The following is a 14,126-nucleotide window of genomic DNA, read 5'->3' as shown; positions in this document are numbered from 1 at the left end:
GCCAGAGGTGTTCAATAGAATTAAACCTCTATAACAGACCCCATTTTTCTTCAACCAAAAAAACCCACATCTACATGGAACTGGCTTTGAGCAGAGGGGTATTGTCAAGTTAGCTACCAAATCCATATATGTCCTATAGAATTGTGTGCCTCCAAGTTTGTGGTCAGATTTTGGAGAAGAACCACATATGGCTGGAAATGTCTGGTGTCCCAAAACGTTTATGTATAAGATTTAGTGTATAAGATTTGAGTTGAATTTACTTTCACCAATTTATTCACCAAAATTCACCAAAAATCCAACCACAATTAAAGAATTTTTAAATCAATGGTCAATATTTTTGAATATGTTCTTCTCCTAATCAGAAACAGTGTCTGCCTTTAAAAGAAGGACACTCATGTTTAATGAAAGGATGAAAGGCATCATGGCATATGATGAAGAAATGTGTGTGTGTGTGTGTGTGTGTGTGTGTGTGTGTGTGTGTGTGTGTGTGTGTGGGTGGGTGAGTGCTAAAGTTTAAATGTTAATTCATACTCATAACAATGATAATAATAAGCATCATGTAATGCAGTTCAACAGCTTCTGAGAATTTCAGAATGATAAAATGTATTTCTGATGTCAAGAAGATTGATAGCTGCTGCATGAAAACATTTGATCATCAAATTGTGTTCAATAAGCCAGTTTTGGTAGCTGTTGTGTTTTTGACTGAACAAGAAACGAGAAGATATTTCAATATTTATTGATTAATGATGATGTCCTCAAATCCTAATTACAAGCTGGAGCTTTAAAAGCATGTTTATGACCTTTCCTCTTTCATCCTGGTGGAAGAAAGGACACTCGCTGGTCAATGGGGAGATGCGTCTATTGCATTATTAATGCGGCATTTGTTTGTTCTGTGTTATGGAGCCTTTTATTATGACATTCTAGCCTTGCTATGTTAGTTCTGGTCAAGATAGAGAAATGCGTCTTGTTTAATAAAACCTCTAGTAGAAATGCGAGAAAAAATATTGGTGGTCCGTGTGATGAGCATATAAAGACATGCATGAGTTTTCTAATGGATATTTGTTCAGGCAGGTCTGGTCTAGTCATCACTGATCTTACAACGAACCAATCGCACAGGTGATATGGAGATGCCTGCGGCAAAACACTGAGTGTGTGCAGGAGAAATAAATGTGCATCCCCTGGGTCGGGGCGCAGGTGGGGTGGAGGGAGCGGAGTTCAATTATCTGTCAATTTCCTCCTTCCCTCAAAGGGGTAATGCATATAAGGAAAAGCACGTGGAGAATGCTAAGCATGAGTTACAGACCTCAGCGCTGAAAGTCTGAGATTGACCGAACGTCAGGCAGATGTAATGATTTGTGAACAAATCCAAAGCTAACTGGTGGTTAACCAGTTGTCAGAAACATTACTGGTTAACAACAAAAGCGTGTCAACGCTACAAGCTGCTAATTTAACGCCGTGGACTGTGCCATGCTCATGACACGATGATGCTCTGAATCTTTATTATGCCTCAAGACAATTGAGCAAGGCATCTCTGTTCAAATAATAATGTCTTATCTCCTCTGTGTCTACAGAACATGCTGATTCAGATGCGCCCGCTAATGTTTGGGTTGCAGAACAAAGAGGGTGCTTAATGAAGAGTTGCCTGTATACTCAGCAGCTCATTTCCCAAGCCTAGCCACCGCTCGGAAAACGTTTCGGTAATAACTGGAGCTTCCCCGAGGAGATGAGCCACAATAGGTCACTATTGATATGAGTGTCACTTTATCTGTGCATGTCAGCGAAGGTGAAATCTGAAAGTGAAATATTGATTTCAGATGGCTGAAGCTGGTTTAACAAAAAGGACAATGTACAAAAATGAGCATCACTGTCCATGTACGCTCTATAGACAAAAATAAATTGCGTCATTTCTTTTCTACGGTTTGATTGCACGTCTTCGCCCCTTACTGGTATCAATCAACCTGTCGAGTGAGGATGCTATTAATACCCTTAGATTGAAATTTTACCTGAAATTATTGTGTTTTATTGCATGGACCCAAACTATAAGATAGGAAATTTCATAGTCCCATATGGAGTTACTATTTAAATGTGTAATACTGTATGTGCACACTGTACACAAAAGCAATATCTTTATCTGTACAGTGGTTTAAATTTTAGGCAGGGCGTAAATCTGCGCTTTAAAATAATAAACAAATTGATTATGCTGCGATTACGCTACGGAAACACGGGAAAAACCTGTCAATTATGGCTTTGACAGTTTTTTTGACATCAGCTACATCACTCTAGTTATAATACTTGATAGATGTGTAATATTGTCTTACAAATTTGATTGGTTCGATTTCCATATACAGTATATACACACCGACCAGGCAAAAAATTATACATTATGACCGGTGAAGTAAATAACACTGGTTATTTCTTCATTATGGCACCAGTTAATGGGTGGGATTTATTAGGCAGCAAGTGAACATTCTGTGCTCAAAGGTAATGTGTTAGAGGCAGAAAAATTGGGCAAGTGTAAAGATTTAAGTGAGTTTGAGGAGGGCTAAATTGTGATGTCTAGACGACTGGGTCAGAGCATCTCCAAAACTGCAGCTATTGTGGGATGTTTCTGGTATGCAGTGGTCAGTATCTATTAAAAGTGGTTCAAGTAAGATTCAGTGGGGAACCGACGAGGGTCATGGGCGACCAAGGCACATTGATGCACTTGGGGAACAAATACTGGCCCATGTGGTCTGATCCAACAAACAAGCTTCTGTAGATGAAATTGCTGCAGACGTTTATGCTGTTAAGTTAATGTTCGACAGGTCAGGAATGTTTTGGCAGCAAAAGCGGAACCAATACAATATTAGGCAGGAGGTCATATGTTATGTCTGATTGGTTGCCATAAGGTAATGCCTGGCTGGTGTATATATATATATATATATATATATATATATATATATATATATATATATATATATATATATATATATATATATATATATACGCTATTTTAGATATACTGTAACTAGGAAAAAATAATGTAAAAAAGAATTATACACACCATGGACAAATGTTTGTGGAAAACTAACCATAAGATATGTTCTTTTTAAATGCTCTATCCCTACTGTTATTACTGTTATAACAACGTCTTGGTCTTGATGTAGTGTGAGGAGGGCTGGGGTGCAGACAGAGTTCCAATTCATCCCAATATTTACTTATTTTTACCAGTTTGTGTTGGTAACTGGTTATTGGTTAAATAGAAAACATAACTAGGTTTGTGTGATATTGATTTTGCCCTGATTATAAAAAAAAATTATTCTACTACATTCATCTTGACCTGCTGACATTATAGAATATCCACTGGGTATGTAACTCATTTAACATTTGGAAGAAAGCACTTCTATTTATCTGTCCTTTGACCTTCTTCATTCAGAACTGCCTATTAAACCTTCATCATTGAGCTTTACTCTGTGATCACGCATGCATCTGCAGTCTTGTCTTCACTTCGCTGTACATCTCCACAGACACAGCTTTATTTACAGGAGCCTTGAGAGAAAAAAAGCTTCGAGCATGATTCACTTTGACCCCTTTGACCACAAACACAAAAATGAAAAGAGCAAACAGGTCAAAGCAGGCAGAGAGGGTTTTTTTTAGCCAGATGATTCAGAGGGAATTCACAAAATGCAGCAGTGTTTAGAAAATGTGTTGCTGAGAAGGAGGAAAAAATAAGAAGGAAATAAACTAATATACACAGAGGACATTTTGTTTCGATAGACAGACAAACTCAGCATATACATCCGACTGAATGATTTCATTCAGGACAAGTTCACAAACAATTTGATCTCCAGAGAATAGCTGTATATTGACAAAAAAAGAGGGATGTGTAGATGATGTTCTTCGCTGCAGTGTGACAGTGAGCGATTTTCTGACACATGGAAATCACATTGGGGAATAAAGTCATCTACAGACTCTGTACTGACTTTATTTATTAGAATTTCCAACCCTTTCTACAGCTTCACATTTTTTATTCAAGAACATCACCATTATCAAGCTGGCAGATCATAAAAGGGTGAATAACCTTTTATTTAACTGAAGGTTTTGCGCAAATCTAACTTCCACATGCTCTGATCCAGTTCTTGAAAGAACATTACAAACTAAGGTGGTTATTGAAGAAATTGTGTTCAGGTCTTTTTCACTTGGGAGTAACAAGTCACAGTATGGAGCATGTGTAAGGTTTTGCTGTGTTTTAGAGGAGATTTGTATTCATTTAGCTTCAAGGACATTAGTAAAAGTCAGGTTGTAGGAGGGGTGCATTCAGTGTTCCAATGAATACTAAATCGTGATCTTTCACTCTTTCACTCGTTTTGTCATCAGATGCATAATGTTGGAACAGGTTTGGGTCTCCAAGTTCAAATTGAATGCTACCATATAAAGAAATCCTTTACAAGTGTATGCAATTTTGTGGTAACAGTTAAAAGGAAAAATGAGATCAAATTAATTCTAAAGAGCAGTAAACCACCATAAACTAAGAGATAAATGGTGCAGTGAACCTTCCAAAAAAGAATTCTCAGATAGAATTAGAGCAATTTTTATAAAGAGACCATGATACATACAAACTGTTTTTTCTATAACATTTAACTTTTTGTTTAAAAAAAATTGTCTTGAGATTGTCAAATATTTTGTACCGAGTCAATAATGCAGGGGTCATTAAGTAAACATCTATAACAAAATAATTTTACAGTAATGTAATGTAAAAATCTAAAAATGCACTGCTTCTTACCAAATCAGTTAAAAAATCAGTCAGCGATTTTTGAATATTTCACCCTAAACATCATGATATAGAGACTGTAAAATATAGTCATCATAGATAAACAGCATGCAAACAGAATTTGTAGTCTACGGCATGCCTAATGCCAGATATTTCTTTGACATTAGTTTTTTATATTCATAGATTCTCAAGATTTTCCACTGTCAGATCAGGCTTTCGTCATACATTTACAAGTACACTGCTGTGAAATTTAAGTAAATTGTCTGCATCAGTGATTCATCCATTGCTAAAGAGTACACAGAATCGAAGAATTAACAAATGAAGGTGCTGATATAGCATGCTTTTGAATGCCAGCATTGCCTCAGGTACACATTTTCATGTAATTATATGCTTTGATAATGTAATCAGGCTACTGCACTGAACGTCTTCCTGACTCCAATTCAAAAGCGAATGGCTTTCTATGCTCGGTTTAAGACGAGCGAACAAGAGGTGACACAGACTTATAGTGAGGGGCGTGTCTCAGTCAAACGCGCTGACGAGGAATTAAATGGGTAAAGGAGTCCTAAAACCTGGGAAGCTGCAGCTCCAACTCATTCTTTGAGAATAGTTAATATATCACCCATTCTTAAACCTGATGGTCAGATGTGGTTGATTTATTTTCTTCAGCAGCAGTTCAGACTGTAGTTCTGACTCCAAGACAAATCACAGGTTTACTCGAATACACTTGTTTTTACATGTTATTGTTTCTAAAACAAATCTGAATCAAATGTTAATGTGAGTAAACGATTTGGCTTTTGTGGAAAAAATCTTTAGTTTCAATGATTTGCTCCTTTTATGTTTTCTGTCACCGGAAAATCTTAAGGACAGAGGACTTGGTGCTCGGTGCAATATGACAAGCTGTATTTATGTGTCAAACCCTTCAAGAAAAAGAGAGGAAAGAAAAAATAAAGCTTGTGAGGAATTGACGTAGACTACAAAGGTAATAAAAGGAACTAACATGCTCTGTGGACACTCCAGATTAAACCTAGCTATAAAGGGTTGGAATGTGTTCAGATAAATAGGTACAAATATAACATTTGGCAGATTGGTGCAGTATAAAGAACTATAAAGCCCTTCACCTCACATCACACTATTGAAAATAAATGTTCAGATTTGACCAAATGATATTTAAATAAAATAAACTGAAAAGCTTTAGTCTGGAGTGTTTTAATGACTAACACTGACTTGTTGACTAAAACTGAAGAGTTTTCTCTAAGCTTTTCCCACCACCCATCCTCAGAATGTTCTCCAGAGGGACCATCGAGAGCATCCTGAGCAGCTGCATCAATGCCTGGTTTTGGGAATTGCATCATCTCAGATTGCAAACCCTACGGTGGATAGTAATGACAGCTAAGAAGATCTTCGGGGTCTACCTTTCTTCCATTATAGACATTTACATAACAAGCTTTATCCACAAGTCCAACAGCATTGTGGCTGATCACACATACCTCTCACACACACTCTTCACTCTCCTGCCGTCTGAAAAAAGTTACTGAAGTATTTGGGCCATCATGTCTAGACTGAGCAATAGATTCTTTCTGCAAGTTATTCAATTGCTCAATACATGGGAACTGGACTGACACACACACACACACACACACACACACACACACACACACACACACACACACACACACACACACACACACACATACACACACACACACACACACACACTTACATACACATCTGGGGTGAAATGTAAACTATTGAATTTTTCCATTTATTACAGAATATTTATATTTTATTTAATACATTTAATTTGTGCCAATTTAATTGATCACTCAAATTAATCATTATAATAAAAACGTTTATTGCATTAATTAGATTTGTTTTCTATTTATTTTTTATTGAATCCTATAAAATATGATTTCATATATTATTTAACCAAGCAGGAATTTTATTTAAAATTTTATTTATTGAAAAATGCAAATTGTTCAAATGTTGATGATCACATATTTTAATAATAAACTGCGTTATAAAAAAAAAAAAACGACAAGCAATATGATGTTGTTGCATTGCTCCTCCCTAACCGTACCGAAATTGTACCGAACTGTGAATAAAAAATCAAAGTACGTACCGAACTGTGAATTTTGTGTACCGTTACACACCTAGCTATTACTAACAGTTCACAAATTCCTCACCGTCCCACTTTAATTACCCAAATATTAACATTTATAGAAGTTACTTGAATAATATAAGCTTAACAACTGAATAATGAGCTAAGAGTTTAGAAGGTTAATTGCTTGTTTTTGAAAAACCCACTCCATTATTTGGCGCAAAGACAATGCTGAAATCCCACAGTAGCCCTGTCTCTGTTTCTTGATTCATCTTTGCACCCACACAGAGCGTTGAACTTTCGCACCTCACGCACGCTGTCCCAATTTAGAGAATGACTGTTTGATGAGACTCTCTTGCGTTGTTCTTGAAAAACAAAAAGTTTTTTGCTCGGAAAGTTCCATGAATTTATTCTGAAGTGATTGTGCGACTTATGCATTGTGGGGGTTCTGTTATGATCTCGAACTGATGCTGTGTGGGTGTGTGCCTTGCTCATTAGTCTTGTGATGCTGCCATTTTCTTTGTTGCTTTGTGGGTGTGCGTGTGTGTGTGTGTGTGTGGTTTTTGGGGGAAGCATTCTGTATGATGCCAAAGCATGAGCTGTAATGCAAAATAGCTATGGTCACAATTTGTTTCCCTGTTTGAACTCTAATTTTAAGTACGAGCGAGCGTGGTGGCGTTGATGGCGGTATTCGTGTGAAAGTTGAACTTTTGAAGCTGATCTGTTTGATCAGATTGTACAAATGAGGAGGTGAGTCTATTAAGCTGGACACACTAAAATATTAAAGTGATGCTGCATTACTCTTTTTTAGGTAGAGATAAGGGACATCCCACTCCCACCATTATCAGCAGGTAGCTGAACACCATTGTGGTGAATGCTAACCAAATAAAAAAAGTTTTAACTAAAAGAAAGGCAGCTCATTTTATTTTAATGACAACATAAATCTTAGATTGAATACTAATAAGGATGAATGTGCGAAGCGATTCAAAATTGTACAATGCCGATAGTATTTTCTAATTAAGGCAAAACAGAAACAGTGCTCATATGAATAATTTGTGAGATGATTGAATAAAGGGTGAGTGTTATTGCTCCGGCCGCGGTTACACCTCTACTGAAAGCTAATGCATGTAAATATATTTTCTCACTTTCTTGTACGAAATTCAATATGAATATTTCAGTTAAATCCCAGGCTCCAAATTGCATCAACTGGAGTGTATAAATCTCTGTAACTGCTGGCAATGAGCCTGCAGGAGTGAAGCCAAGGCCTATCCATAATAAGTAGTCTATTAATATTTGATTTAAAAAAGAAGAAGAAGAAGAAGAAGAAGAAGAAGAAGAAGAAGAAGAAGAAGAAGAAGAAGAAGAGAATGGACAAATCCATTCTTGAGCATCAATAGACTCTAAAATGAAATAGACAGAGATTAGAAAAGAAACGAAGAATGCTTAGTTATTAGTTCAGGCCTTCATGTTGGATATTGTAAAATAGCTTCTCTCTTGTAATAACTGCCAATGTTTGGAAATGAGTAGAAAATATGTACCGATAAAAGAATCATATTATAGTAATTATGTGTAGCTGGTGCTAGGGTTTGGACAGTGCATTAGCTATGGTTAAAAAACACAGGTCTGATAATTCGAGGTGGCATGGTGGTGCAAATGCTAACTGTCTGTATAAAGAACTGCATATTGTAAGATGTTGAGGTTTTCGTTGGGAGTGACGAGGATGGACAGGATTAAAAATGGGTTTATCAGAGGGACAGTGCATGTACGACGTTTTGGAGACAAGGTGAGGGAGGCGAGATTGAAATGGTTTGGACATGTGCAGAGAAGGGACATGGGGTATATCGGTAGGAGAATGCTGATGATGGAGCCACCAGGAAGGAGGAAAAAAGGAAGACCAAGGAGGAGGTTTATGGATGTGGTGAGGAAAGACATGCAGGTAGTTGGTGTGAAAGAGGCAGATGAAGAGGACAGGGGGGGTATGGAGACGGATGATAATATATATTATACTAACAGTTTTCAATGTCACATTTTCAATGTGTTTTTAAATGTCTCATGTTTTTTTAATATTTCATTGTGCCACTGTCAAATGCTAAGGTAGTGTAAAGATATAACCCTTTTGGCCTTCCATAAATACATATTTATATATTTATATCTATATATTTATTTAATATATTTTTATTTTATATAAATGACTATTTAAAAAAATATAATATTTTCTTTAAAAAGTTAATAAACTCATTTCTAATCTTGTCCATCGTCGTCACTCCCAACGAAAACCTCAACATTTTCAGCTCTGCTACCTTCAGCTCCACCTCCTGTTTTTTATTAAATGTCACTGTCTCTAAACCATACAACATCACAAGTCTTACCACAGTCCTATAAACTTTTCCTTTCACTCTTGCAGATACTCATCTATCACAAATCACTCCTGTCACTTTTCTCCACCCTGCCTGCACTCTTTTCTTCACTTCTCTAACACACTCTCCATTACTTTGCCCTGTTGCCCCCAGGTACCTGAACTTCTCCACCTTCTCCACCTCTTCTCCCTGCAACCGCACCACTCCACTCTCCTCCCTTTCATTCACACACACGTACTCTGTCTTACTCCTACTGACGTTCATTCCCCTTTCTCTTCAGTGCATACCTCCACCTCTCCAGGCTCTTCTCAACCTGCTCCCTACTCTTACCACAAATCACAATATCATCCGCAAACATCATAGTCCACGGAGACTTCTGTCTGTCCTCGTCCGTCAACCTGTCCATCCGGTAAAAGTTACAAACACACCACTGGGCTGATCTTCGCAGGTAGCTACATGATCATTTCAACCATAAGTAGAAACAAGTTCATTTGGACCATTCAGATGAAGAAAAGGATGACTGTATATTATGCTTTTGAGATGTGGATTCTTATAACTTAAGTCAAGTTCAATCAGCTTTTATTGTCAAATGTCAATTCCCCAGGACTGAGGATCTACATAACACAACATAAATGAACAAATAGTAGCACAAAACACATAACTACACAAAACTAACTAGGACACTAAAACAAGTGCATGTATGCAACATTTAGTGCAAAAACAACACAAGAAATTGAAACAGTAGACACAGTGACACTGCAGCACTGATCATTTATTTGCCCATATAATAATAAATTACAATTTACAAATTTACACTTGTAAACACAATGTTTTTGCAGCAATTTGTGCAAAACAGCATAAAACGCTACCTGCTATAAAATCACTTCCTGGTTAGTGGCTAATGCTAGCGCTATTGATTCTTTAGCATTTTTATGCAAAACAAATCTTATGTCCGGTATGGAGTGAGTAGCCACAGTGACACTGCGCTAACACTAGTTTCTATTTTATACCACACGTTGTGTATGTTTTAATGTTTAAAAATAATAATTTTAAAATGCATTTAAAGTGGACAAAGTGCAAGGCAGAGGATAAACAAACTTCTGCCACTTGATACGTTCCTGAGGGAACTCAGATTTTAACTATGTTCATCACATAAAAAAAGATTGCATTCGGTACACGTGCACCGAACCAAAAGCCCTGTACTGTTACACCCCTAGTAATAGCATTATCTGTCTGTCTGTCTGTCTGTATGTCTGTCTGTCTGTCTGTATGTCTGTCTGTCTGTCTCTCTCTCTCTGTCTCTCTCTCTCTCTCTCTCTCTCACACACACACACACACACACACACACACACACACACACACACACACACACACACACACACACACACAATTTTGTAACTGAAAAGATTTCTAAACAATCCCATTTTTTACATTTTTTTTTATCTTTTTTATTTGTTGTGTACAGTTTTCCTGTTTTTTTTTGTTGTATACAGTAAAATGTGACCTGATGCAGGTACCAAACATTTTAAAACACTTTTGTGAAGAACAAATATGTCTGGCAGATTGATTTTTTTAAAATACAGGAATAATTAGTTTTTTACCGTATTTTTCGGACTATACGCCGCTACTTTTTTCCCAAGTTTTGAACCCCACGGCTTAAACAACAAAGCGGCTAATTTATGAATTTTTCCTGGGTTTTTCCCGTTTTCACAAACTTCAAGCCAAAAAACTGAACCCCATAACATTAGACCAATGAAATTTCAGAACGGAAACGAAAAAACACACCTTAACTGTGTTCTGAGCTGCACAGCATCGGGAGAAAAACTTCCGTCGGGTGATTTTTAAACGCACGACAATGTTGCAACAGAAATCATATAAGCACAGACAGGTTTCCAAAACTCATGCTTTTTAATTTTTCTTGGCAACAGCGTTATGGGTTAGTCAAATAAACTTAGAAATGAGCATCAGAAAATAATTACATAATCCTCGGTCTCCACACATGCAGTAATAGCGGAAAAATGCGGCAGCAGGCTATTCCCAAAATACCGCTATGCTCCTAAAGGTGTAACGTGTCTTTCGTTAAAGTCTGGGTAAAGTACATTAGTGTAGACACCCAGCACCACTAAGCAGCTCTTGTAAGTCACTCTGGATATTGTGAGGTGGTAGCTTAGTGGTAAAGGCATTGGATCCTAAGATCGTGAGTTCAAATCCCAGTTGCACTCCTGGACTGCCACTCCTGGTCCCCTAAGCAAGGCACTTAACCCTATAGCTGCTCAGATGTATGACTGAGATAAATGTGTTGCTCTGGATAATAGCATCTGCCAAATGCCACCAATGAAAATGTAAATTTAGGTGTCTGCCAAAGTGCCATTGAAACACCCTGTGATGGACTGGATGCATGTCTTATGGGCAGCATTCCTGGGGTATATTCCTTGGGCAGGATAATGCACTTACTTGAAGACGAGTGAATGTATTCATGAAGTTTTTACCTCAGAACCGACTGGCTTTTTTGACCTTTTATTATATAAAGTGTATCTGGCCAGTCCAGGCACTTAGCATTTGTGTGTGTGTGTGTGTGTGTGTGTGTGTGTGTGTGTGTGTGTGTGTGTGTGTGTGTGTGTGTGTGTGTGTGTTTAAGGCAGCTAACTTTATTACAAGACCATTAAAATCCTCCCGGTCTGTAAGAGTAGCTACTGAACTGCTGCGGCAAGAAGGCACGAAAAGTAAAGCTCCTCTAATGAGGGAAGATTCCACTTTCAAAAGATCCTCGAGTCCCTGATCCATAATTACATGCTTGTGTGTTGGCAAAAACACATAATTATACGAATTTGATCAGTGCTAATTAAACCATAGGGAAATAACCCAAAGAGAGCTTTGTTGGATGGTGAAAAGAGTAATACAGGTTTTAATGAAAGGTGTGCTGATGTCCAGCTTAGACACCAAAGAGTTTGTATATGTTGTCCACTGATATTATGAAATGAATAAAGAATGGAGAAAATGTGGTTTTGTTTCTAGATACAGGCGTACTAAATTTATGCATCCTGAAGAAGAATAAGCGGTTAGTAAACTATACGGACAAAAGTATTGGGACACCTGAATTCTCCTGAATGAATTGAGTTTGATTCATTTTAAGGTACTTCTAACAATGTCTAAATGCAGCTTTACAGAGATAGAGCGGTTAAAAAAAGTTTAATTTTAAGTTAAAGTTTAGTGCCTATTCTGTAAGTTTATTCCTTGTAATTGTAACTTTGTCCCTAATTAGTGAGCAAGTGGTGACACTTCCCAAAGTAGCATGAGGAAAAACCCTTGGGAAAAGCTAGACTCAAAAGGGAATCCATTCATCTAGGTGGCACCGAATGTCCATTCAATACAGTTCCATCATTGTTAAGGTGTTCAGTGATTGGCGCTTAAATGCAAAACTTTTCATGCAACCTGTGGTCCTGAGCCAATGTAGCTGACTGTTTGTAGACTGTTGATAATAATTACAGTCCAAATCCATCCAAGTTCTTGAGTTGCTCAGTAAATTCATGGATATTTGGGCTTTTGAGGTGTAACTATCCCTAAAGCAGATCTATCAAGATACAATGTGTTGGAGAGGAAGATCTTGAGTTCTGACCTCAACCCTATTGAACACCATTGGAATAAATTGGAATGCTAAATGCATCCACCCAAGGCCTCCTCACTTAACCTACATCAGTACCTGACTTTACTAACACCCTTGTGGGTGAATGAGCACAAATCTCCACAAGCACATTCCAAAATCTAGTGGAACATCTTCCCAGAAGAGTGGATGTTATCATGGCAGCAAATGGGGACAAATGTAGAAGGGGATTTTAAATCTTAAAAAAAAAAACGAGTCACCTAGCTGCTTGCTGTAAAATCGTAAAATGACCTTTAAGAGCTGCAAAGGGCTATTAAATTATCCATGGGTCAGTCCCTTTTAGCATGCACTTGCACCGACCTCTGGATGATTCAGCATAGTTTGCAAACAACACAAGGCAAAAATCCTGCACTGATGTTACCCTATACTGTTGTCTTCATGTTTAGTTAGTTCTCTAATTAAGCAGTGGTGTAACTAAAAAGTGATTTCAAATGACAAAAAAGGCATTACGGTTGGAATGCTATTTAAACAGAACGCCAGACCTTCCATGAACTTGTTTAATTTGCAAACATCACAACATTGCGATACTCTGCGCCGCTCTAATACCATATAATTTACGAATACAGTCGAACATCAGTTCGACTCTGTTGTTTTCTTACTTGTATAATTATTCAGGCCGATGATGTGTGTGATTTATTCCTTTGACACGCCGTCATTAGCTTTGAACCTGCTACCAGGATTGATTTCCCGCTGATGAACTTCTTAATGGCTTAAGTAATTAAAATGTATATGTATGTGCTCCAGTTGTGTTCACATTATTATTTTGGGGCACAAAGATGAATCACTCACACGCACATGCATTCACATTGTATTCAGATTTTTTTTTCAATGCTTGATTTTGTTAATGTAGCTGGATAGTACTGTGTTTTCACCCAGCTAAACATCAGTAACACAAAGGCTGCAGGCAAACTGCAAAAAAAAAAGCTATTTTCTTCACAGGTAGAAAAAAAAAGAAAAGAAAAAAGTTAAATATCCATTTTATTATAAGATCAAATACTGTATGTCACATACACATTTTATGCAAATGTTGCAATATTGCTTCTCAGAGCAACAAATTCATATGAATATGAAATCTCGTGATGCCCACAGCAAAATGACCCAATTTACTAAAGTCAACGCGTGTGCTACTTATACACTTTGAATGTGGATGAATTCACTTGAACTAGGAGACCCAAACCTGCTCCAGCATGACAATGCCCCTGTGCACAAACCCAGTTCCATGAAGATATGGTATACATGGGTTGTAGTAGAATGTGTTGA

General features: G+C 37.4%; 1 protein-coding gene across 2 annotated transcripts in view; it reads right to left on the bottom strand.

Annotated features, from left to right (window-relative positions):
* Positions 1-14,126, bottom strand: part of b3gat1a (beta-1,3-glucuronyltransferase 1 (glucuronosyltransferase P) a) — a 113,112-nt gene that overhangs the window by 22,207 nt on the left and 76,779 nt on the right. The gene's annotated exons all lie outside the window — the stretch shown is intronic.

Source organism: Silurus aristotelis (assembly GCF_946808225.1).
Source record: "Silurus aristotelis genome assembly, chromosome: 10".
NCBI classification, from domain to species: domain Eukaryota; kingdom Metazoa; phylum Chordata; class Actinopteri; order Siluriformes; family Siluridae; genus Silurus; species Silurus aristotelis.
This window is presented reverse-complemented; position numbering and strand designations above follow the sequence as displayed.